The 24,774-nt window shown below is 42.5% G+C and overlaps 1 protein-coding gene across 5 annotated transcripts in view; it reads right to left on the reverse strand.

Annotated features, from left to right (window-relative positions):
• MRAP2 (melanocortin 2 receptor accessory protein 2) overlaps nt 1-18,727 on the reverse strand; it is a 32,380-nt gene extending 13,653 nt beyond the window's left edge. Inside the window, exons 1-3 of one of the 5 annotated variants that reach the window (XM_021390902.1) lie at nt 7,030-7,107; nt 3,216-3,319; nt 2,392-2,560 (exon numbers count right to left, since the gene is read on the reverse strand). The gene's annotated coding sequence lies outside the window, so the exon portion shown is untranslated. Of the gene's footprint in view, nt 1-1,107; nt 1,210-2,391; nt 3,320-7,029; nt 7,115-18,644 lie in introns of those variants that run through there. The other 4 variants (XM_021390903.1, XM_021390904.1, XM_021390907.1 and 1 more) reach the window with 4 other exon arrangements.

The raw sequence follows: 24,774 nt of genomic DNA on the forward strand, positions 1-24,774 counted from the left end.
AAAAGAAGAAAATAAAAGTCTCTAAGTACCCATGTCACGCACAACAGCCAAAATGTTACTCCTTCCATTAGGTTGAATAAAGCAGTGTGCAAGTAAAGAACATTGTTCAAACGCTAGGAGGGGCACGTGTAAAGAACAGGAATCAGGCAGAAAGTGAGGAACACAAATTCACCCAAGAAATACGAGCAGCTCTAAAAAAAAAACAAAAAAAAGGGTTCTCCTTCTGTAATAGTAAGTGATAAAACATTTAAAGCAATAAATGGACCTTGTTTTCAAACTCAAACCGGTTTAATTCTCAGCATTAGCAATTCACCCACAGGGGAAGAAAATGTTTATTTGAATATGGACAAAGTGCTTCACATTACCCTCGCCCTCCTTCAGCCATTAAGAAAGCCCCCAGCTGGACTAAACAGCATGAAGCACGGGAGGCAAGGAATGAAGGTAGGTTACTGCTTGTAATGGACAATCCAGTTCATGGCCCAGGATCTTTCTGTGTCTCATGGAAGATGACAGGAAAAGGTGAATATTTTTAAGTGCTTGTGTTAACAAGGAAGTTAATCCTTTGCTTTCTCAGTGACTTGAAAAACGTTCCCTATTTCCTGGAACAAAAGAGAATGTCTAATCAAGCTTTAGATGGACTTGACTTGGTTTTAAATTCAGCTAAGTTAACTGCTGCCTTCTGGGAGAAGCAAATGGCACAACAGAAAAACTATGATTCTTGTCCTAGTTTGCTCCCAGCACAGTTGTCTCTTGCCAGATTCTGCATTTCATTTTGTGACTGACCCTTGAGGGTTCCCATCATCTTTTTCCCCTTCTCCTCAATGTTTTCTTGATGATGCATCTCTTGTCAATTTTTATTATACATTCTAAGTCTGCTTTTCTCATTTGCAGCATTTTAGAGAAGTCTTTCATTTAAATATTTCTCATATGGCTCATTCGTTGTCACCTCCTCTCTTTTAATATTAATAATTTTTTTAATAAATAATAATATAATATAATATATAATAATATATGGTATAATAATCATTATTATTTTTAATAAAAGGAACAAGAATCTGCAGGCAGAAAACTTCAGCGTAGGTTATACGAAGAGTCAAAAAACTCTACCTCAAATGCAAGCAAATGGGATTAACTGGGCCACATGCAGATCTCTCTCCCTCAGACTAGTCACTATTGTCCATTTATAGTCTACTTGGTGAAGAGTCACTTCTACAACACAAAAATTTTTTCCTGCTTTAGTTGTAGGCTCAGACACAAACCTCCAGTGTATCACCACCAGCTAAAGGCATTCCTCTGCTTACTTCTGTTGTAAGCACTAAGCCACTATCAGAGGGAGATTCTGGCCACCAGCTCCTGGGGTAACCTGTTACTCAGGCTTTGTGGGACATAAAATATTTTTAATGATGCATTAAATGATCCACTTTAAATGGTCCATAAGCATTGTCTAAACCTAGCTTGCAGTTCACTTGTAAACTTTGTCCAAATAGTTCTAAAATCTTGGCTGGGAACATATTAAAACAAACCTTCCACTCTACTTAAGAATTCAGCTTAATATGGAGGCACAAGGATGAGCATGGCAAAAGGCAATGCAAAGACATTTTATGCCCCAGAAAAGAGCAAAGCAGGGTGAGCTGGTGTGCTAGTAGCCTGCCACATGCATCTGCCAGCATGCAGCAGGGCAGGGAAGTACTCTGCATGCCAGATAAGGGATTCTGAGAAGGAATTTCCCCAGGAAACAGTCAAATGCTCTTTTTTTCCCCAAGTGGACAGCAGTGATACATCCCCCTGCTGGGAGGCATGACAGGGAGCTCCTCTGAGTGGCCTTGCTGAGTTTGTTTTGTTTTTCTGCAGAGGCCATAGGAGTTAAGGCGAACACCAAAGCCCCTCTGTTGACTTCAGTGTGTATGGATGTTGACAGCCTTCCCTCACCCTGGCTCATTACTTTCGGAAGCAAGTAAGTGAGCAATAAAAAGCTTCATTTTGCTCTCTCAAGAAAACCCAAAGCAAGGCCGTGCTCAGTGCTACCAACCAGGAGATCCAGGCAGGTTAGCCACCTGTCAGCTATAAAGGGCGAGGCCTCATGGCCTTCTTCTGGAGCACTGGCTTGGTCTCTCCGCAGACTAAAGGATGTCAACAGGTACCCAGGCACTCCCCATAGAAATATGACTGCAGCTCTTGGAATTGAGTTCCGCCTTCATGAGAACTTGTGCGGAGCCTTGTACAGACTTTGCAAAAGTCTGTAAGGTCATAGCTGCCTGCCAGTGGTACCTGTGCAAGCTAGTTCAACGCTGCAGGTCTACCTCTGCACAAAATCTGCATCTCTGAACTGCAGCTGGACTATTTGCATCACTCTGGATATCATCAGCAAATCTGCTCTGCACAACCACTTACCTTCCACGCCGACACCAAGGCACTCTAATGGAAAAACTGGACACACATTATATCTGAAGCACAGCTTCGTGGTTTAAGCTGCCACTGGGGCCACCAAGGCAAATCTGGTTTTGTACACATCTGGAACTGGCCTAGTATGTAACCAGCAACAACCACCTCCAAATCCAACCTGCACGCACAACAGTAAATTTATATAGACTGGTCAGTGTACTTGTTAATATCCGAAGCAAAATAAACTACCAGTAAGGAAGATGCAAGCAATGAGGCACGTTTTCAATCAAACATTACATTAATTTTTCATGTTTCCATTCTGCTTACTGCTGTAGAGTCTGAACGCTTGATAGACTTCATAGAATAAACAAACTGCTGGCCCCTTGCAAACTGTGAAGATCACAGAAGCCAAGCAGGAATGGAAAGCAGCAACATTTCAAAGTGAGGAGTCTAAGGCTAAGTAAGATTGATGCATCAGCTCCATGGGCTAGGCAGTGCAATTAAACCAGAAGCTGCTGGCTACAAGAAGTTAACAACTCAGGCTGTTCCTGTACCCTGAGTCTCCATAATAGCAGCAATATTCTGCACACTGGGGGCAAAGGAACCAGCCATCGTCACCACTGCACTGTTTTTTACCCCACCACAAGGACTAAGAAATGAAATCACAGAGAAAGGAGTCAATGAAGAAACGGAGCACAAACTTAACTACTCTGCACTGCATGAGCTAAAACATATACAGATCCCAGCTTTCTACAGCCCTAACCTATGGCTACTTTTTTGAGCAAGCTGTGCCACTTCCAAGCACAGATGAGAAAGGAGTCTGCAGGAAATACTTAGCCAAATGGTCTGTGATTCTTAGCCAATTCACAAGATCCTAGATGTGCAGGACTTGAGATCCAGCTCAAGGTTATGTATGAGGAATACCCAATCTTCCTGCCTGCAAAAAGAAAGGAAAGCAAGCAATAGAGATTCAAAATTTAGTAAGAAAAATAACAAGATAATTGAAAATTGTACAATCAAAATCAGTGCTAATTTCAAGTGCACAGCACCTGGGACTTTTCTTTGAAAGAAAAGAACTGATGTTAATAGCTCATGAAAAGCATCATCTGCGTGAGCTATTGCACAAAAGCAGTAAGAACAGTATTGGATTCATCACAGAAGGACTTTCTAACAATGGTAAGAAAAAATCACTTTTTTAGTCACTGCGTATCCAGGGAACTAAGGACAAGAAATGAAAAGTTACAGACATCTGTACTGCATACTGCTGCATTACAAATCACATAGCACACATTTTAATAACCTTCCAATTGTCCAGCTGTAAACTAGACTCCAACAGACTGCTCATGCAACATGCATACGAATTACCAACAAATACATCTAGTTTTCCTTGAACACCTTATATATTGTGCAGTTTTGCTGCAGTGTAAGATGTCTCCACACTGTTGCATACAATTTGCATGCTAATCGTATTGCTGTTGTTTGCGCCTATTTTAAAAGTAATGATTTTATGAATTTAAAGTAAAGTTTAACATATTAAAGACCAAAACAGTTGGCTAAGTATTTTCCTGAGAGGTCATAAACATATATGCAAGCACCAGCACCCACTTAGTAGTTCAGCTCAGTAGAGGCCACCTGAAGATGGGCAGAAAATAATAAGAAATCATATTGTACTGCGTTCACAGTCAACTAATAGATTTAAGAAAAAGACAAAGTGGATACTGTGCATGCTCACTTTTAAGTCTTGTCTTTGAAGAAAGCTAAATTGTACCTAACAAGACTACATAAAAGCAATATATTCCTTCTATTCTTAAAAAGTTTCAATCCTGAGCTGACAATAAAGGCACAGGGAACTGTCAGAGTTAGTAGAGAGCTACACACTGAAGCAGCTGGCTCAGCTTAACTCTGGTACCAAAAGCCTTAAAAATTACAGCCAGGATAGACAGTTCTAAGACAGCATTATCTACAACCAATAAAAAGATATTAGCCATAATTCCACGTATTTCCTGCAGCCAGGATAGGATTTTACATTCAATCCATCTTCAGGCTTCAAAGATGAGCTTCAGTTGAGTTCAAAAACCATATCAGATCTTGCCATCCTGAGTGTCAAAATGAAGTATTACGAGCATTCACGCTTCCACCCAAATAATACATCTCCACGAAAAACACACACAAGTTGACAGCTGTTTTAGTCACAGTAGAACAAGGTCTTCCTTCTAAGGAAAGGCGATTTTTCTAAAGAAAGAAAGCTATATCTGAACAACAGGTTCTAATTTCAGAGCCACTGTAAAGAGCAAAGGTTATCATTTCAACTATCCATTGCCAGCCAAACCCCACCATTGCACAGCACTGACCTTAATAACGGGGAGCAGCAGGCTCGTAAACACAGCACAGCTGTGGTTGGAGGAGAGCTCCAGTTCCACCTGTGTCCCTGTCCTCTCAGTCCTGAACATATGGCAGCTCCACAATCCAAGTTCCCTCAACACTAGCCAGACTAGGAAAAGCCCTACCACGGCGCCATAAAGCACTGACATAGTTTCATTCCTACATTGTTACAAATGCTGACAGCAGGGTACATGTACTCAGCACCTCCCCAAAAGGATGGCTTGCTGGTCCCTCAGCTGTTTAGAATTCTGCTCATTTTTAACCTTCTGCACTACAACTTGTTTGGCTTTAACCTTCCAGTAAACATCACAGATACAGGTCCCAGGCTGAGTTGTTATGGAAAAGCCTCAAGCAAGCAAACTCCAGCATGTCCAATAAGGAGGTCAGAGTGAGCCGTGCAGGAAGGCCGCAGAGGACCTGCCCTGAATGCATTGTTTTTGGGCAGCATTATTTTCCTCTGTTTTCAAAACTCAGCTCACTTGGCAAAGTCTTCATTTTTCTTCTAATGAATGCTTATTTTCGCCCTCAGCTCGGAGTTCTGTCTTGGTTTTGCATCAGTGTGAAAGATCAATGAAGCACTGGAGCTGAAAAGCAGAGTGGGTCTGTAAAGCCATCATCTCTGGGATGCAAAGCAGTGCTTGAGCTTTTCAGATTGAAAAGTCACTGAGGTGTTATGTTTCCTCAAGAACAAAATCAAATAAATAACAACTTGTCTTGTAAACTTCCACAGTGGGATGTGGAACATGTTCTGAACTCCTGCCATTCATGTCCAACGCGATCAGCAAACATTTCCAGCAGCCACTGAAAATTAATGTTTCCAAAGGGCAGACTGGCTTGGGGTTTTTCCAAGCCAGAACTGTTTTTACCTGCCTTTAGATCTCACCCTTCACTCTGGTGCTGTGGAAGAGGCAAACAACGTATTGTTGTGCCTCAAATACAAATTTTGGGTAAATACTCCCAAGCATACATCCGAACACTCTCATCCTACTCCCCATCTCATCCCAGTGATGCACCAGACTATGAACAAGCAACGAGAACCCAAGGAAACAGTGCGAACAGCAGCACAGCCAGAGCCTATTGCAGTGAAAATGCACAACAGAGCTTTAATTTATTTGTGTTAAAAGCTTGCCAGTAACGGCTCACACCACTGGCTTGGGAACTGGAAACTTTGCAAGATTATCATCTGAGCTTAACCTTAAAACCTCTTCTACTACGACGTATGTGGGGATGAACAGTGATAGAATAAGCACAGAACTCTGCCCTGCTCTTCACATATTGGATTTTTTTCTTCAGCAAGAGTTCTCTTGAAGCAGTTGATATATTTAACACCATTTTGCCTGCGACTGATGCACCAGATCACCTCATTACTTAAGGCTGATGGAAGCCCTCAGCCAGCAGGGGCTGCTGCCCACCTGGTCCCCTCCAGGGGCTGGCTCCTGTGGCAGAAATCTGTCTTAACGTTCTGATTAGGAACCTGAATCCTTGAGTGGTTTGGGTTGGAAGGGACCTTTAAGATCATCTAGCTCCAACCCCGTGCTATAGGCAGGGACACCTCCCTCTAGACCAGGTTGCTCAAAGCCCCATCCAGCCTGGCCTTGAATGCTTCCAGGGTGGGGGCACCACAACCTCGCTGGGCAAAACATCAATTTATTTCCATCGTGGTTATGTAAATCTCCATCTCTGAGGGCTCAGAGGAGGAAAAACGGAGGAGAACACAGGGAACTGCTCCCGAGCAGAGCAGAGCAGCTGGTTGGGAAGCGCCTGTAGCAGCCGCTCGGTGCAGCAGCGCAGAGCCAGACAGCCGCTCTGACAGCGCTGCCACTGCTGGCCCAGAAAACTTTTTTTCCCCCCCCCTTTCTTTCTTGCAAACATTGTAGGTTAGATTTTAAAGTTTGTTCACGTGCTCAGCGGCACAAAGGATAAAACTTTTTATTCCGTCCAAGCGGTAAAGCTTGCTAAAGAAGCGGTACGTTTCCGACGGGTGCTTCCCCCTCAAGGCGTGGGCTCCGGAGGAGCCGCACGGAGGAGCGAGACAGCCGCCCTTCTGCAGCCAACGCATCCCACCGCGCCGAAGCCGCCTCGAGCCTTCTGTAGAGACGAAGGGAGTACCCAGAGCCTCCGCTCACGCTCCCCACGCCCGAGGCTCCCCGAGCCGCTCCCGCATCGCCTCAGCGCCGCCCCCTCAGAGCGCTGCCCGCTGCCCGCCGCCCGCCCCGCCGGTGCCGCCAGCAGCTCCCGCCGCTACACCGCCCGCCGCCGCCCTACCTGCTGGGGCGCCGCCCCGCGGCGGTGGCAGTAGCTGCAACGCCAAGCCAGCCGAGCCGAGCCGAGCCGAGCCGCGCCCCGCCACAGCCAATGAATCAGCAGCGGCCGCGGCCCCCCGGCGGCATGGCACGGGCACGTGACGCGCCCGGACCAATGGGCGGCGCGGGCGGGAGCTGTCCTAGGTGCTTGCTGCGGCGCGGAGCCCACGCCAGCGCGGGGGCGGCTGCGGGCAGCAGGCGCAGTGGGAGCCGTGGTATCTAGGGAAGGGAAAGGGAAAGGGAAAGGGAAAGGGAAAGGGAAAGGGAAAGGGAAAGGGAAAGGGAAGGCCATTAGCACACATTTTTCTTACACTTAGAGGGCGTTTCTGTATTTCTGTGCCTGTTGCTCACGCCTTGTCACGGGGTACCACGAGGAAGAATATGGCTCCATCTTCATCCACCGGCTAAGGGCACACTGGTAAGGACCCTCAGAGCCTCCTCCAGGCTAAGAAGCCTCTCGTCATACATCAGGTGCTCCAGCCCCTTCTCCATCTTTGTGATATTTCATCATCTTCACAGCCATCAAGTGGGCTTGCACACCTGTTTGACAGAGCCCTCACCCTGCTGTGGTACTTGCCCTCAAACTTCATAGTGAGTCCTTGCTAGCGCTCTGGCATTTACTCTTTAGCATCAGCCTCTCTCTGTGGTTCATATCCATTTGCCTTCTTGTGCTTGAGTACAGATCATCTGTGAGTAAGCACATCGGTGAAACCACAGGTTTTCATCTCGTGTTCTCTCCAGGCAGAGCTGGGATCTCAGACAGTGCTGTCTCTCTCCAGAAAAGCTATCAGTGTTGTCACCTTCATCTCAGAAATATAAAACTGATGCTTCTGCATCATCACAATCAGAATTGAATAAACACAATGGAACCTCCCTTCTATTAATTTCATTGACATTTAAAAGGCAGCATGACTCAGGATTTAGTTTGTATTTCTTAGGCTTATAAACAATTTAGCGCTCCAATTCCCTCTAAAAGAAGGAAGCTCCATATAACCAATACTGCACTTCCACCTCATCTCCTCTGCTTTGGTCCTCCAAGGAAACATCAGAGGCATCTTTGGTACCAAATGCAGCCAAACAAAACCAAACCACAGCTAGACTAATGAATCAGAATTTTGGTATTTTCTCATGTTCTTACTGTCAGTTTCACTTACTATTGGTGGAAATTCAGAATTCATGATTATTCTGTAACAGCAGCAAAATAAACTTGCTCTTTCTGTATAAGATGTGGAAATCCGGAGGCACAAACTCTTGAGTGAAGATAAACGAGTGGGATTTTCTAAAAGGCAAAGGAATTCTGCTGAGGGAAAGTGGAGAGCTGCATGCATTCAGATTGTGGCTGACCAGGATGAGGATGAAGCTTCATCTGCAGCATCTGCTCTCTTCTGGCTCAGCAACTGTGGCATCAGTCCAGGGTTTAGTATATACAACTAGAGGCTGCATCTACAATTAAAGCAGAAATTCCGGAGAGATTCTGTCAACCAGTCCTTCTTGCTCGCCATATTTTTTGACTCATGTAGTCAGTAGCTGCTTGAGTTTTAGCAGCCATGCAAAAAGCAACTGCAAAAAAAAAAAAAAAAAAAAAAAAAAAAAAAACCACTGGAATGTAATCAGACTTGATACCACCACTTCCAAAAAAAAAAAAAAAAAAAGCAGTCCTGAAAAAGAGCCTTGCAGTTCTTGCACATCTCAGGTGGTTTAAATGAAAGGCAACAGTGAGACTTGCCAGGATCACTTACAAGTAGTATTATGTTGCAAGAATAAAATTGTTTGCATGTATTTCTATGTTTGTAAAAAAAAAGATATAAAGAAGCAAACTTAAACATATTTACCATTCTTTTCTGTACTGCACTCAAAAAACTTCTCAAGGTTGCAGATCTGTGATAAGACTGCCCTAGTGAGCATTCCAGTGTTGCTGATAGCCAAATGTACCAACAAATTCAAGGCTCCAAGGTTCATTTTTCTCTCAAAGTACCTCAAGCTCCACAATTTATTCAGAATTATACATTTCTAGCATGCATTCCATTTTTCTTTGTGTGACCTTCATTCTGTGCTCTCTCTACAACCTGAATGTTCTGAACTACCGTTTAGTAACTAAAAAGATAATCAAGTAAGGTCATGCCCAGTTTACCACTCATAGCTGTTTAAAATTTGAACCAGCTCTGACCTTGCCTAAATGATTATAGGCGTCTTAATGTGATTAAGTTTCTTACATGAACACAATGCAGATATGCAGATACTACATGTAATTTGTAGCTATATATAAGCACCAAACATGCAATCTAATTTTAAGAATTACTTACAGTTGTTCAATTTGCCTCAATTCCCTTAAAAATACTTCAAGTGATGCTTAAGCTTGGAAGAAACTAATGTCTCTTTTTACTGCCAGTGGTTAAAGCATACAGCTCTCTTGATAGACAGCAAACATCCATAATTGAATTCTTGAACAGCTGTCCCACCTCCAACACTTGCAGTTACTTTTCAGTCAATTTTAAATTCTGAAAAGTAAACATAAATTGCCCACAATACTTACAGTCTGTGCTTTAATGTTGTCCCAGATTAGTTCTGTGACAGCCTTTATGGTCTTTTCCCCAGCTGTGGGAAGCTATCTAGCCTACATTATCTCATCCAGACCTCTTCTTAATTTGTTAGCACAGCATCGTTCTTCCTTGGCACATTGGTCATAGAATAAAATCTTTCCATCTGGCATGTTTCACCCTAATTTTTGGAGCATCTTTCCTTGTTCCAGCCACAGTTTTGGTTTTTTTTTTTCTTGGATGAGCAGTGGCAAAAAGCCCTCAAAGTTTTCCCATTTATTCTATGTAAAACAGGGAGGGGACAGATGAGACAATTTCATTCCAAGAAATCCTAGGTATTGTTTTCTAAATATTGTGTTTGATTTGAAGCAGTTTTATTCCAGAAAGACTATTCATGAATCAAAAGCATTATATCCTAGTTTGTTCTTATGATTCTGTTATACTTCAGCAAAATAATCTGCGATGCCCGCACAGCACTGCGTCAGTACTCAACAACACTGAAATGTGCGCCATGGCACTGAAATTTAAAAGCTACAGCATGTAGTTCAAAGCCTTATCAGCATGTCATGTTCACCCTCTGTATTTGATACACCACAGTAACTGGTAGAAGCCACAAGTACGGCTGACTGCCTTAAGCAGTAGCTCCTCCGGGTTATGTATGCTTTATTTTACAGACTAAGAATCAGATAAACACTGTTGTAATTCACTTTGCACTGAATCTGCTGCACTGTGCAGAGGACCAGTTCTGCAGTAGAATCTGAAGCCATTGAATCTTTCAGATTCAGAACTCCCTCCTAGAAATGTATCAGGAACCCTAACTTCAGTTCTGTCTTCAGACATCCGCTCAGGCTTACAAGTGCTCACAGAACCTGTCACTGAAATTCAGGTGTCCCTGAAGCTGTCTGTGCTGAAGCCGGAGGAAGGAAATCTTTCCACTGGAAGTATTGCCAGATCTTTCTGCAGATCTCTGTACTTCTTTCACAGATCCACATTCTTCACTTTGACAGAAAGAGCTGTTAGGCACATCAATATTGGCGTGGCTTGCAGGAATTAACACACAAGTTTAGATTGACTTCATTTCACCCAGTTCCCTGTTCAGTGCTTGTTCTGCCCCTTGCAGCTGAAATCACAGTTCAGGCAGGCCTGAGGGTGGTACACTCTCTCCCTGGAGGAGAAATGGGGATGTGCTCAGACAGACGGATCACAGCAAAGACAGGAGATGAAAATACTTCTTCAGTCTCTTAGATATGAGAGAGATGTTCATTCATTCGCTGGTCCACTAAAAATCTGTCATATTCTGATCACCTTTCACTAGAGGCAGGTTGTGAAGCTTCAGTCAAGCCTAGAATCTGGAGTATTTCCCTTCCTGTTGGCTATTGCTGTTGACTCCTCCTTACTAGAGGACAGCACATAAGCTATAGCAGGTATCACTCTCTGCGGGAAATGTCTTTGGTTATAGAAGATTCAGAGTAAGCTGTACACTGCTATTGAAATTGCATCCTGAGAAATAGCTGAACCACTACACAATTCAACATAAAAAATGACTGCAGAATTTTCCGTGAGGTATCATTAGCTGCATGAGAAGATTTCTTTTGCTAGATAAACAGATATCATCAGAACAGGCACAAAGCACTTCTGGTCTGAAATAGAAGCTATATCCTCAAAGCTACGTACAAGTTGAACAAGAATTTACCTTGATTGAAGTTAATCTGCTAAATGGTTTGGAAAAAAAAAGGTGACTGAAACCTGTGAAGTAGGGATTGATATTAGAAAGGGATGATGTTGTAAGGGTGGTAGCTCAAAAAACAACAAACAAAAAACCAACCAGAAAGTAGTGGTTACTCTCTAAGGGATAAAGCAGGGCAGGAAGTAGACAGCAACACTAATACATCACAAAACCAGTGTTCTTTTCATTCTGTGGTTTTCAGTATACAGCACAGTTATGAACTACACTTCCCAGACTCATCTGATTATAGTAAATACTTTGAGGGTCATGAGGGAAGTGACAGGAGCACTTTGTGGAAATCTTGACAGTACGACAATAAGCAGGCATTTGTTCTGTACTGACTGCACAGTGGCAATTCGGTTTATTCAGAATTCATACACATTTATACACAACCACTTCTACAAAAACAGCAACTGGCCAACACAACCACTACAGATATTGCGAACAGTCACTGCAAAGATTACATTTGCTTAAGAAGGAAATGTATCATATTTTGGGGGAGCCCCTTAAATACCACTTTCTGTACTACAAAAACAGACCCTGTTTATGTGCAGTTGTGATCTAGGATTCTACTGGCAGGCGCATGGAAAAATATGCAATCAAAAGTGAATCCGCATTTATAATGAAAGAAACAATCCCTGAGGGGAAGAAACTGCCTCCCTGCTTCAAGGTGATTGATAGGGACTCCTAAAATGCTAAGTTTTCGTTTATTTTAGGCATTTAAAATACCAAATATAACATTAGAACTCATATCTCATTTCACCTCCAATGAAAATCTTGCTTTTTAACAGCTTTGCTATTAAAAAAAAAAAAAAAAGAAATCAGTTGATACAATACCATAACTCACTGCATTCTGAATGTAATATTTTTACTTTCAGCCACCTTCAGCTTTTGGAAGTTTTCTTTGGTAAAACTTTTGATATTCTTCCACAGCGATAGGGGCTTTAGTCTCTAATCCTTGTGAGTCACATTTCTTCAAAGAAATAATCTTTCAGCTTGGACTAGGATAGTTCTCAGAAACAGCTTTTAATATTTAAGTACATGCTGAAGTCTGAAGGCTTCGGATTTTTTGGACAGGTTCAGATCTGATTCTTGAGTTCAGCAGAGTATTTTTAAGCTGCCTACTGTGCCAGAGAGAACTACAATGTTTTATCTTCTGCATGATGAAAACCAGAATGCACCAAGGGCCAAGCAATCTTGTCAAAAGGAGAGCGTGGAGAAAAGGGATGAACAATGTAAGAATCCTGCTGATCAGTACAAGAGCAGAAAGTTAGAACTTATAACCTGTAATTTAGTGAGGAGTATTCATTCCTGCTCCTTTGAAAAAGGCTGCTCCCATCATGCAGCTAACTTGCTAACCTGCAGGCCTTTCTCCTCTGAGGATTTGGCACTGCAATCATCCAACTGTACAAATATTATTTCACTGTATAGAAAAGTTTGCCCTAAAGCGCTGAAAACTTTCCTATGCAACAGGTAGCAAGCAGCCTTATTTCAGTTAAAGTATCTTTTTTTTCAGAGACTATGCAAGTATGAAATCTGTAAGTCCAATAAGGAGATTTTGTGTCCATCCAAGATCCTTCTTTGACAGGGAAAAGCCACTTCTGATCAGGTCACTTAGGTCAAAAACATAGTTCACTGATTTTGCCAGAGCTAATAAAAGCACCATGTGTGTGTTTCTAAGTCAATACTGTTTCTGGGGTGCTCAGTGGCAACTTGTTTTAAACTGGAACTTAGGAGAGTGGAAAAGAATGGATAGAGGGAGATGCCACAAGGTTTGAGAACAATTCAGCCCTCTGTATTCCAGACAAACACATTCACAGCTATTCCCAAGGAGGAGTAAAACAACATCCAGCACCACAAGAACACACTATAATCAAGCGTGTGGTTTAGAAGACTAAGCTACAAATAGAATGCCAAGTACATTTAAGCTGTCAGACATGAAAAACCCTCCTGTGACATGCGTAATAGGCTAATTCTTGTGCTGAGCTGGTTTGTGAGAAGGGACTGAAGCTCAAACAGCTCAAATAATGTAAATAATAGGAAGCTTTACAGAATCATACTGCACACCTCATAATAAAGCTAACAGTCCTTATCTGTATTCATGAAAAGAAAATCAGATTTTAGTACTTAAAAGAACAGAACAGTCATAAATTTACATCAACCTGATGGGGATACAACTATGAAACAATTCACAGTACTGGTTTAATGACTGGAGTGGGTGGAAACTATATGCCTGAAGTCTCCTCTCGAAAGACACAATTATTGTTGAGGTGCTTCTCTCCAGTAAGGGCTTATTATTAACTTCTTCCACCTTTCATGTATCTTTCAGGAAGAATAGTCTTTGGATTACATGAGAGGGACTGAAAATGAAATGGATAAAATCCTTAAATTGTTCTTACAACTCAAGTTCCCAGTGAATAAGTAATTATCTTTTAATAAGTCTGCTACAATGATACTGAAAAGTGATTGTGTTCTCTGAGCTCACAGAGTACAACATCAACCAAAAACCTTGACACTCAAGATCAGAGAGCTAAGTAACTACAAATAAAGTTGAGAAGATTCTGTTCTTCGTTTCCTTGGTTGCTTTGTTTTGTTTTTAACATAAGACTTGACACAAGGGCAGAAAAGAAAGATGTAAAGCTGAAGATAGCAACACTGCCTAATGATCAAGAACACCTCTCAGATTTTGGAGGCAGACAAACTGTCCTTTCATTCTGTCTCATCCAAATGCTGGCATACATAGCTGCTCTTGCTGCAGGCCAAGCCTGATGTTTCAGGAAATCTAGCTACCTTAGGTTTGAGGTTACGAACATTTATTCTCCACATCTGAAGCACTGCCTCAAGCTCCCTTAAGAATCATTTTGGACTGAAAACTTTGGCTAGCCTGTCAAATGCTGACCTGAAATTTCACCATCAATATGACTGTATTGAAATGGCAGGTTCCTCTTCAAGTCAAGCTGTGTGTGTTTCAAGCACTGGTTGTACATGCCTGACAAGTGAAATAACTAGGAAGAATACAGAAGCTAACAATGTTGATCCCACGTTATAAGCCCTCAATCACTATGTTTGCTGTGCCTATTATGAGCATATTTCAGCTAGCACCTCTTACATTGCCAATTACACACAGTGCTAGCTTATCTCCTCAAAGCTGTGTCTGTGTGGCACTGAAGCTGATTCGTTAGCCACACCTCTTACAAGGCTCATTATTCCTGACACAGAGCCACACCAACATGGCTGCAATAATTTCCTGTTCCATAAGAAACTAATTTCACACTTAACAGCCAATGATCTCTGCAGCATCTGATGCTATACTAATCCCAAGCATGTATAAATAATAAAACAAATTTAAAAAGTCACCAGTTAAGCCAATCAACTCCTATAGGATTGGGTCTTACCATTTCAAAGATAGTACAAAACATCTGCCATTGAAAAAAGTCACAGAGCTCCAGAAAACAAATGGGCATGGACACATGTGCCTAGCTCTGGTTTCCCCCCACAGCCATAAGGTAACAATCATAAAATCATAGAATTGTCTGAGTTGAAAGGGATCCTTAAAGATCATCTAGTCCAACTCCCTGCAACAAACAGGGACACCTACAGCTAGAAGAAGATGTGTAAGCAGGGACTCTCAAAGCCCTGGTCTTCTGGTGCTACCTGCTTTGGGACGGCCAGTCCAGTAACACCAATACGTAGGACAGAGTCACGCAGGAGAGAGAAAGAATGGCCTCAAGTGCCATCTGGTTTTGTTTTCTGGCTTGGCCACAGTCTTCTTGAGCAAGACACTTCAAATCTGTTCCTCATTACCATATCTGCTCCACTGCCATGGCAGAGGGAGAGTTCCACAGGAAAGTTTAACATAAGGCTCAAATAACCATACACATTGTAGCTAGAGATCATTTTCTTCTGTGCTTTGAAGATGACTTGCCCAAACAGCATGCTGAATGAGGGAGTATAGAGAGATCTCTTTTTTTTTTTTTCCAAATACAATGATAATTTCTTTTCCCCATGGCTTCATTTTTTATATGAAGGCGATTTTAGTCTATCAGTTTCTCTGTATTTCATTTCCGGCCTCTTGGCACTTTCATGCCATCCATTTCTATCTCCTTTTAAATTTGTTATGGCTTTCACTGTCTGTCTGATTAAATTTATTTATGGCTCCACCTATCACATTTATTTTCTGACTTGCTTTCTCTCTTCAGTCTCCGGGTATTTAGTGCTTAGCACACATTGCACTTCCCAGCTTCAGCAACCTTTTTTCCACCTTTCTCGGCTGTTATCCAGTATTTTGTTTATGAATAGCTTTCATTTCATAAATTTTTCCTGATGTGATCCATTAGTGCTGGAAATCTTTGAGTATGCTAAACTGGACAGGAATGCATGCTCATAGCTCACTGGATTCTCTGCCAAGGGCTGCCAGTTTGGCCGCTACATCTGTTTCTTTTATGATACTAAATGCAAGGTTTGAAAACATTTATCCCAAATATCTCAAAAGATGCAAGTAAGGAAATAGAGAATGAGTTCAAATTATGTCTCAGTGCAAGAATATTTCAGTGGATTCTGTAATTGGCTGTATCCTTGCTGACTGCAGAATGTGTCTTGAGAACTGTGAAAAGTCTCAGCTCTTGCAAACAAATACCTAGAGTTGCTTCTAGGTTTTATTACTGATAGACTCAAGTTCACACTAAAAGTTGTCCTGCAGATTGCATGTGAGCAAATCACTTAAGGTACATATACATATTTCCTTACAGATACTGGCTCATGTTTATTGATACCTAAATTGCTCTGAAAGTAATGCCCTCATTTATTTCCATGGAAATTATAGCAGATACAAAGAGCACAATAACACTATTTGATTGAGCAAATTCTCAGCTACTAAGCACTGTTTTTCAGCATAGTCACCACCATTAGCTGTGCATTTTTGCCAGCACAAGATCGTGCATGCCACGCTCGTAAACATCTGCACAAGCGGAGCTGACCTAGTGTTTCACAGCTGCTATGACTGTGTCATTGCTAAAATGCACCGTGTTCACAAGCACCAATGAATGTCAATGGGTGCAATTTTTTTTCCACATGAAGGAACTGAATTTCACACCATTGCTTCATATGCACTTCCATGTCAGGTGCCATTTTGTCAAACTGCCCTTCTGCTGCCATCTGTCACACAGTAACAAAAATGAACAGAAAATTGGCAGGAAGTTCAACCTCTATTGCTATATCACAACATTTGCCTCTGACACTGTGAGCCAAAGTAATAAAATAGGAGGCATTACTTTTGGAGCAGCTTTCTTACCTTATCATGGCTAAATGACTTCTGCTTGACTTAGTGAGCAGGCAGAATATGTGGGACGGGGGAGGGGTTACATACAAAAAGCATGTGAACACGTGTCTAACTGGCCTAGTGTTCTCCCCTTGGGAGACAATTGTTACTTGATGGGGAGTGCACTGAAAGGATGCTTTTTAACATTAGTCTCCCAAAAGAACTCCCATGTGAGTCCTGGACAGCCCACTGTGTTCCATACTGGGTGCCTCTGACTTCTGTTTTACTGTCTCATCCATAATAAAGGTCAAAGATAAGAATGTAACTGTACATTAATTGTTAATGCAAAATTAATTTTTGAAGCATAGGTTTATCTAAGATTAAGTTTCTCAAACAGCGATAGGAGCTCAGCAAGCAGTAATACTTCTGTATTCTTGAATGAGTTCATCTAGATCCTACAGTTAGGTGACTAGTTGCATGGTTCACCTAGGTTTTATCTCCAGGGAAAGTGGAGGGAAATATGGGGCTTCATGCCTACTGGAAATGCGTCTGCAATTGGGTGAAACATGCTCTGCAGGAGCCCCTTCCCATCCCTTGTCCCTTGACTGTAAGCAGAGGTTAGCTGAACACCTGGAAATGGCTTCTAGATAGCTAAGGAAGTTGAATCATTCCTCCCACCTTTCTGTCAGCCCCAGCTACATATAGAGACAGAGTACCCTTCTGTTCATTGGTGCTTTCTCTTGAAGGCAGAGCAACAGCAGTATCCACTGAAAAAAGAAGCACATACATAGGGGTGGGGAAATTTGCTTTCCTACAACATGCTTAACTGAGGGGTTTGTTCCAGTGTCTGGACACTCTTAATCAGAAGAACTTCTGTTCACACATCACATGCTAGCAAGCAGATTACACTGCTAGGCAGCCAATGAAGAAGTATATGGAGCTAGATGAACTTTGAGGTCCCTTCCAACCCAAGCCAACTCTTCCCAGAAGGGAAGAGTAATGCTGTTAGGAATACCATAACACTTATTAACAGGATATGTTGTGCAGTTCACAATTCCTCCCTCCCAACGTGAGGGAAATGTTTTCTTAAGTTGTGATGTCAACAAAAACAAGCTGCAGTTCTGTCAAATCTTTGCTTTGTTAAGAGCAGGCCATCCTATCTGCCTACACACCAGTGCCAAGTTTAACCCAGATACTTAAATTTTACATTTTTGGCTTTTGAGCTACTAGCTTCGCACACAAAGATCTTCCATTGAATTTAATAACAACCAGCAGTTGCACCCTCATCTGCTTGTTGAATATAGCAATTTAAATACAAATATCAAGCTGGTCTTTCAACGGGAAACATGCCAATACCAGCCAAATACTTTCATTTACCAGATGTTTCAGAAAGTCTCTAGCATACCTAAGAATGAAACCTGCTATTAGACAGTGGGAGGTGCGTGGTACCAGTGATAAGGCTGTGGCAGCAGGCTATAGAAGCAAAGAGCAACATTATTGCAGTCTTAACACATTTGATCTGTTAAGTATCTTTCTGAGAGAAAGGAATGTAACAGAGTCAGTCATGCAGAGCAGTGGGAATCAACATAAGACAGCTTTCTGGGAGCTGGGACTGCACTGCAGAGTGGAGTCACTTGGAATCTCGCCTCCTGCAGAAGCACAGATGCAATTAAAGAGAGACAAAAAACAATGTGGGCAAAAAGGACATACAAAGTACTCACCTTAAACTTCCATAACTTTTAATAGATATGAGTTTCTTAGCAGAAGCATCAAAATAGAATGTTGAAGAACTGATTTAAAGGTAAAGTAAAATAGAACATTCTAGAGGAAGAACTTCCATCTCTCTGCCCTACTGCACCTTACCAGGCAGGGGCTGTGGCTCCACACTGCTGAGTGCTTCTTCTCCAGCTGAACAGAGTTTACTCTGACCTCAGAGCACTCAGAGACTCCGTTTTAGAAGATGATAGATGACCTTCAAGATCCCTTCCAACATAGGCCATTCTGTGAAGGCTGTTTTCTACAAATACTGCATATCTAACTCAGATCCTTGCACCTACCTGCACCACAGCTGAAAGGAGGGTCCTGCACCTTCTTCTCCTGGGGTTCATGCAGATGATGGTGTGGACCTCTGAAAAGCTCCTTGGGGTGAGAGAAATCACTTGTCATCAAAGAGCTGAATTCATTTTGAGTAGTACATACTTCCTTAATCATGGGAGTGCTTATAATTATTAGCTCCTTTTCTTCCATTAAAAAAAAAAGAACTTAAATTATTGCATTCTGACAGGATCTGCAGTAATTATACAGGACAGATCATTTTCACAGATGAGGTAATTTTTTATTACAACCCACTTTAATATTTGTTTTCAAGAACAACCTAGACTTGAAAAAAATGCCACTCTTAAAAAAGAAACAAGGAAGATTTCAAACAAATTTGACATTTGAATAAATTCCGTCATGCCAAAAAGGATTTTCCCCAATGGGAAGAGGCAAGGGAGAAGACGTGTTTATTGGTTACGTTCATCAAATCAGTCCTTTGCAGGCCCAGGTGACAACAAGAGATTATACATTTGAGGCTGAACTCAGGCATATGGAAGCTGAAGGAGCAAGGAAGCTACCATTTGGCACCACCCCTTGATCCATGCAGGAACATCACAGAACTATAAGCCAATTTCATTTTATTTTAAAAACACTACTTAGGGCACTGTATTCCTGTCTTTAAACACCCTTGTGTACATGTCAGCAAAGTAAGACCCACTGGTCAAAGCGTTCACGTTTATCTTAGCTCTTCTCTCTGGTTTTTGAGCTTGGCATGTTTTCAATAAGTGCTCTTAGGCACTCCGAAATTGCCATTTGTGTCAAGTTCATGTTTTCCTCAGTATCTTCATTCCTTGTTATGCTGTCATTCACTCACTTCAGTGAAGGTTGAGATGGAGAAGAAGAAATGCAGCATTTTTTGCCTCCCTCCAACACATACAATTACCCCAAAACCAGTAAACAACGATGGGCAGTATTTTTGTAAGAGAGAGAGACTGAAGAATCTATGTCAACTTTAGATAAAGCGCACTGAGGGAATCTGTGTTTTATCAGGCAACCTTTATCTGCCAGACAGGCTGGCGAGTAAATTCAGTGCCAGCACAAACATACACAGAGACAGTGTTTCTCTGAAAAGGATTTACCAAAATTAGTGTGCTTACTTACTGAGCCTTACAGTCAGAAGCAACATTTTTAGTTCCAAAGGGATGGACGACTAGTGGACACAGAACTAAGCCAATTATCCTCAATTTGCTTTTCCAAGAGCACGAGAAAAGCTGCTGCTGAGGTACAAGAAACATAAGCTGAAACCATGTGTAATCAGGATCTGAAAACACTGAAAAAAACACTACCAAAGAAGTGTGGGCCAGCATCATCGTCTCTCATATCAAGCAATAACTTCAACAGCTGCCCTAGAGAAGTCTCATTTAGCACTCATTTCAAGCACAAACTGACTTGTCAACTTTGCTGAACAACAGCATCTAGAGTCTTCTTTGGGCCAACAGAAGCATTCTTAGGAAGGCTCAGGGAAAGCCCTAGGACTGCTTTTGAGGGCCCTTTTCCCAAGAGATCAACCTGCCTCCTTCCTGCTGTCTTCCTGCTATCTTTGCCTGGGGTCCGTTCCCAAAGATGTTGGTGCTAGTTCACTGACAGGATAGTAGATTCTATTCTGTCAAAGGACCAACTTACTGTTGGCATCCCAGCAAGGTGCCCCAGGACCTACTGTGCAATTTTCTGCTTTGTGAGGAAGCAGTAGCTTAATGATGAGGCAATCTTGTAGATACCGAGGCGGCTTCATTAAACAGAGCTCTCAATCTAACTTTAAAATCTGAGATATACATAGGAGGTCAGGCCTGAGGGTGACAGAGGAACGTCCTGGCAGTGGTGTCATTTGTGCCCTTGCAGAACAGTGGGGTTGGACAGCTGCAGTAGAGCAAGGTAAGCACTGCTCTCCTACCTCAGTGCGCATTGAGCTGAGTGTGGACAGAGCTCAGCCTGAATTAGGAGGGGACTTTCTACAGCTGCAGAACAGGGATCTCCAATGCGTAGCTGTAGAGGAGAAACTCCCATCCTGAGTGATGGATTCATCCTCTGTGAGGCACATGCTCACTCCCAGGTAAACCTTATTTTCTGGATCTAGTTGTGTCAGCTCCTCCTCTAGCATTCAGGTTGTGTGCATGTCCCTCTGCACAATTCCTCAGTATTGTCACCGTGCTTCAAATTAGATTAGCTCTTAAGGGCTTTGCAAAGAAGAGATTCCACTGCATTAAAAAGAAGTATGCAATCATTATTTATTGATTAAAATTTCACTCTTCAGGTTTCACTGCACACAGCTTAGATTAGAAGAATACAAATTCTGAGCTTACCTCACCCTCATGCTCCCCTGAGTAAATAAAATTTATCTGCAAACTCTGCCACAACACCCGTCAGCAGAAGAGGAAATAAAAGCAAACACGCTCATACTTGGGAAGTTGCCTGGAGTGCCAAGAACACTGTGTGTCATTAGCAGCACAACTATGCACAGAACACAGACAAAAACTGCATTGTGTGCTCTTTCTGTGGGAGTTCACCCACCTGAGACACACTCTTCACTTCTGATAAAAAAAAGGGAAAGGAGACACATTCAATTCTTCTTTGTGGTTACTTTGAGCTAGTCATAATGATAATCAGAAATAGACTACATTGAAATTTGATCTGTACCCCATCAGCTTTCCTATTAGATCTTCATTAGTCACAAAAGTTTAAGAAATCATTTTCTAAAGCAACAACGTAGTGCTGGGAAAAGCTCTTCTGTAGCCATAGGTACTTACTGACATTTTAATACAATTCTTACTCTTATTTTTCTCTCAGAAGGCAAGGGAGCAATTCAGGTGCTTACCAAGACAAGTTGCATTTTCATTACAAGAGAGAATGGCAAATCTCTTCCTTACAGAGGCAAGACATCATGTTCTCAACATGCAATACAAGGTTGGCTTATTTTTTAATTCTTACTTATTAAAACATGGTTTGCTGGGAGATGCTACTTTTCCTTTTAGACAAACAGAAGTAAGAAAAACTGAGGACACACCAACTTTACAACTGAAATAGAAACAGGATTAATCTCAGCTGATTACTTCCATCAGTCACTCTGTTTGAGAGAAGGAAGGAGAGTTCAGTGGCACAGAGAGAGTGCTGCCAAGGGGAGTGGTGAGAGCAGCACCGGGCACAGACAGACAGACATACAAGTATATAGTACTGTGGAGGGCTAAGCTACGTCTGTGTACAGTAGGTGGCTGGAGTCTTTAAATCGGAGGGAGTGGGTGGAGAAATATGTCTAGGGACAACAGCACTGGTGAGGTAAGCTAATCCAGCAATCAGTCTTGCTGGAAAAAAGTGGTGCATACGCAGTAAGTCTGAAAAACAATTCACCAAAACATACTGCTTAGGCAGTAAGTAGTATGTTATTCGATACAGCATTTCCTTGCTCACTGACCATTGGTGGTTCTGCAGGACACAGTTGTGATTGCCTGATCAAACATCCTGCTAAGGGCAGTCTTTAGAGAGGTGATGGCTCAAATATAAGAAATTACTTCAATCCAAGCTAAAACTCAGAGAAAATCTTTCTTCCAATGTAGCACTGGTGTCCTGCAAAAAAAGAGGACCCTGCAGTAGCACGCCATGTAAACTGGAGCACCGACGGCAAGCTTTGTGCGGTTTGTGAGGAGAAAAATAGGGAAGACATTAAATTATTAAGCTTGTTTCTCTGCTTTAAGAACATGCAGTGGAATGTCTGCATGGAAGCCCTTCCACTCAGGAAATCTATTATTCAAGACTTCAGTTTTGATATTCTCTACAGGAAAATAATTTCATGGGACAGTCTGACTGAAGAATACCGTTCATTTAGCAAGTGTACGTGAGAAGTCCCGTTAATAGACATGTTTCTCCTAGGAGGAATGACACAGAATCTTGACAGAACTATAAATGGACTGAAAATAGTTATTCAAACACTTTTTTGGATTTGGATTGGAACATGCTACCATATAGAGCCTACTCTGCTTTTACTCATCCATCTTGCCGAAAGACCTAGGCAGGTGGGTAGGGAAAGACTGCCGTACATAAAACTCCCAGTGGCTGTGACATTAAGGAGCAAATCCCCCTCCTCCAATCTGAGCTACCAGAGGCACCGGATACACTTCTGTATCAGCTCAGCCCTTAGCAGATGTAGGACATGGCTGTTCCTTTAGGCACAAGTTGCAGTTACTCATCTGGTGGGCACTGTGGCACTCAGCCATTTGTCCCTCTTAGAGTTAACTTTCCCACCCTCCACACTCAAGCACCTACTTAAAGTTTCCTAATTTTTAGAAGTCTTGTCCCAAAAATTTAAAGCATGTTTCTATTTTATATACTGTTCTTACTCTCTCCTCCCAGTGGTCTAAGGGTATCTGTGCCTTTAGTCATTTACAGCATAAAGCAATATAGTAAAGGTTTTTTCCATTTTGAAATTCACCTAAGACCCTAAATTACAACCTTTCTGGTCGTAATTTGTTTCTTTTCATCTCCCAAACACTTCACATTTAGAGCTGTTACTCCTACACCCCTTATAGCACCTCAGAGCATGCACCTGAGCAGCACTGTTGTGGCTTTTCCTGCCCATGTTTCCTTGCCACCATTCAGGGTGCACTTATCACAACTATATCTGAAGCAGATGACTCCTTCCTAAAGTGGTTTGGTGCCACTTTATCTTTATTGGAACTGATACCCCAAATTTCATGTTCGTCTGTGCTGCCTGAGGCTTGGCCAAGAAGAACAGGGCTAAAAGCAGAGGTCAGTGAGGGGGGAAGGGGCAGCAGGATGCTCCCTCCCTCAGCCAGCCCAGAGCTGCTCAGTCACTTACTAGCTTTTTGCATCCTTACAGGGAAGGAGACAGGCATTTCTTCTGACTCCACAAGGAAAACATTTTCATCTTAGAGTGCTTCAACAAACGTACCTTGTTTTAATACGCAGTACAAAAAGCTCCCCTTGCATGACTAATAGCCTAGTCAGGTTGCACAGCACACAGTTGCTGCTCTGCTACAGCTCTCCCCGACCTTTCCTTCTAGGTGGGCATATGCATCTCTTTGCACCTTCCCAAACTGACTCATACTTCTCCACTGTATCTTGTTCCATTCACTATGGTTCCCCACATATTTTATATGGATTCTTTACTTCAAAGAGGAGAAAATACTTCCACCAGCAGGACCTTGTTTTCTGCTTTCAGGTACATACAGGACTGCCATAGAATCACCAAATATCCTAAGTTGGAAGGAACCAAGAAGGATCAGTTGCTTGATTCCAACTCCTGGCTCAGGAGACCTTGCCCTCAGACCCTTCCCGATCTTTTCAGCCCTCCTTTGGATGCTCCCTAATGGTTTTATGTCCTTTTTGCACTGTAGCACCCAACCTGCACCCGGTGCTGGAGGTGAGGCCACACAGTGCAGAGCAGATCAGGACAACCCCACCCCCCACCTGGTGGCAGTGCTGAGCCTGGTGCACCCCAGGGCACGGTTGGCCCTTGGGCTGCCAGGGCACACTGCTGGCTCATGTTCAAGTTGCTGTCAACCAGAACCCCCAAATCTCTTTCAATGGGGCTGCTCTCCAGAATCTCATCCCAAAACTCCCATCGCATACATTTTTTTAAGAAATATTTACAAGCTGACTTAAAAAATAATAACTTCTCTTTAACATCTTCAAGGCTACTCATCAGGAACAGATTCAGTAAATCTACTGAGAAGTGACAAAGCATGACAGAATAGAGCTCTTCATGGTCAAAAGCATAAGGATAAGCAAGCTGGGGCTTGGAGATATGTTTGGCCTTTTTAGGATTCAGTGCCATTATCTGCTCCCAGGGAACCCTTCTCTTCCTTCTGGTGCAACCAGCACTGGCTCCCACCAGATGCAAGAGGACACCCCCAACACTGCCTCAGCACACCTCTGTACCCACCTGTGTTGCCACAGAAACTCGGTTTGTTTGAAGATAGTCTTCTGTTTCCATAGGAACAAAGCAGCCAGGCCTGCCTTGAAACTTCTATCTCCTTGAGAGCAGCCCTGTGGAGAAGGACTTGGGGATCCTGTTGGACAAGAAGCTGGACACGAGCCAGCAGTGTGTGCTGGCAGCCCAGAAGGCCAACTATGTTCTGA

Source organism: Numida meleagris, chromosome 3, assembly GCF_002078875.1.
Source record: "Numida meleagris isolate 19003 breed g44 Domestic line chromosome 3, NumMel1.0, whole genome shotgun sequence".
Lineage (NCBI taxonomy): Eukaryota > Metazoa > Chordata > Aves > Galliformes > Numididae > Numida > Numida meleagris.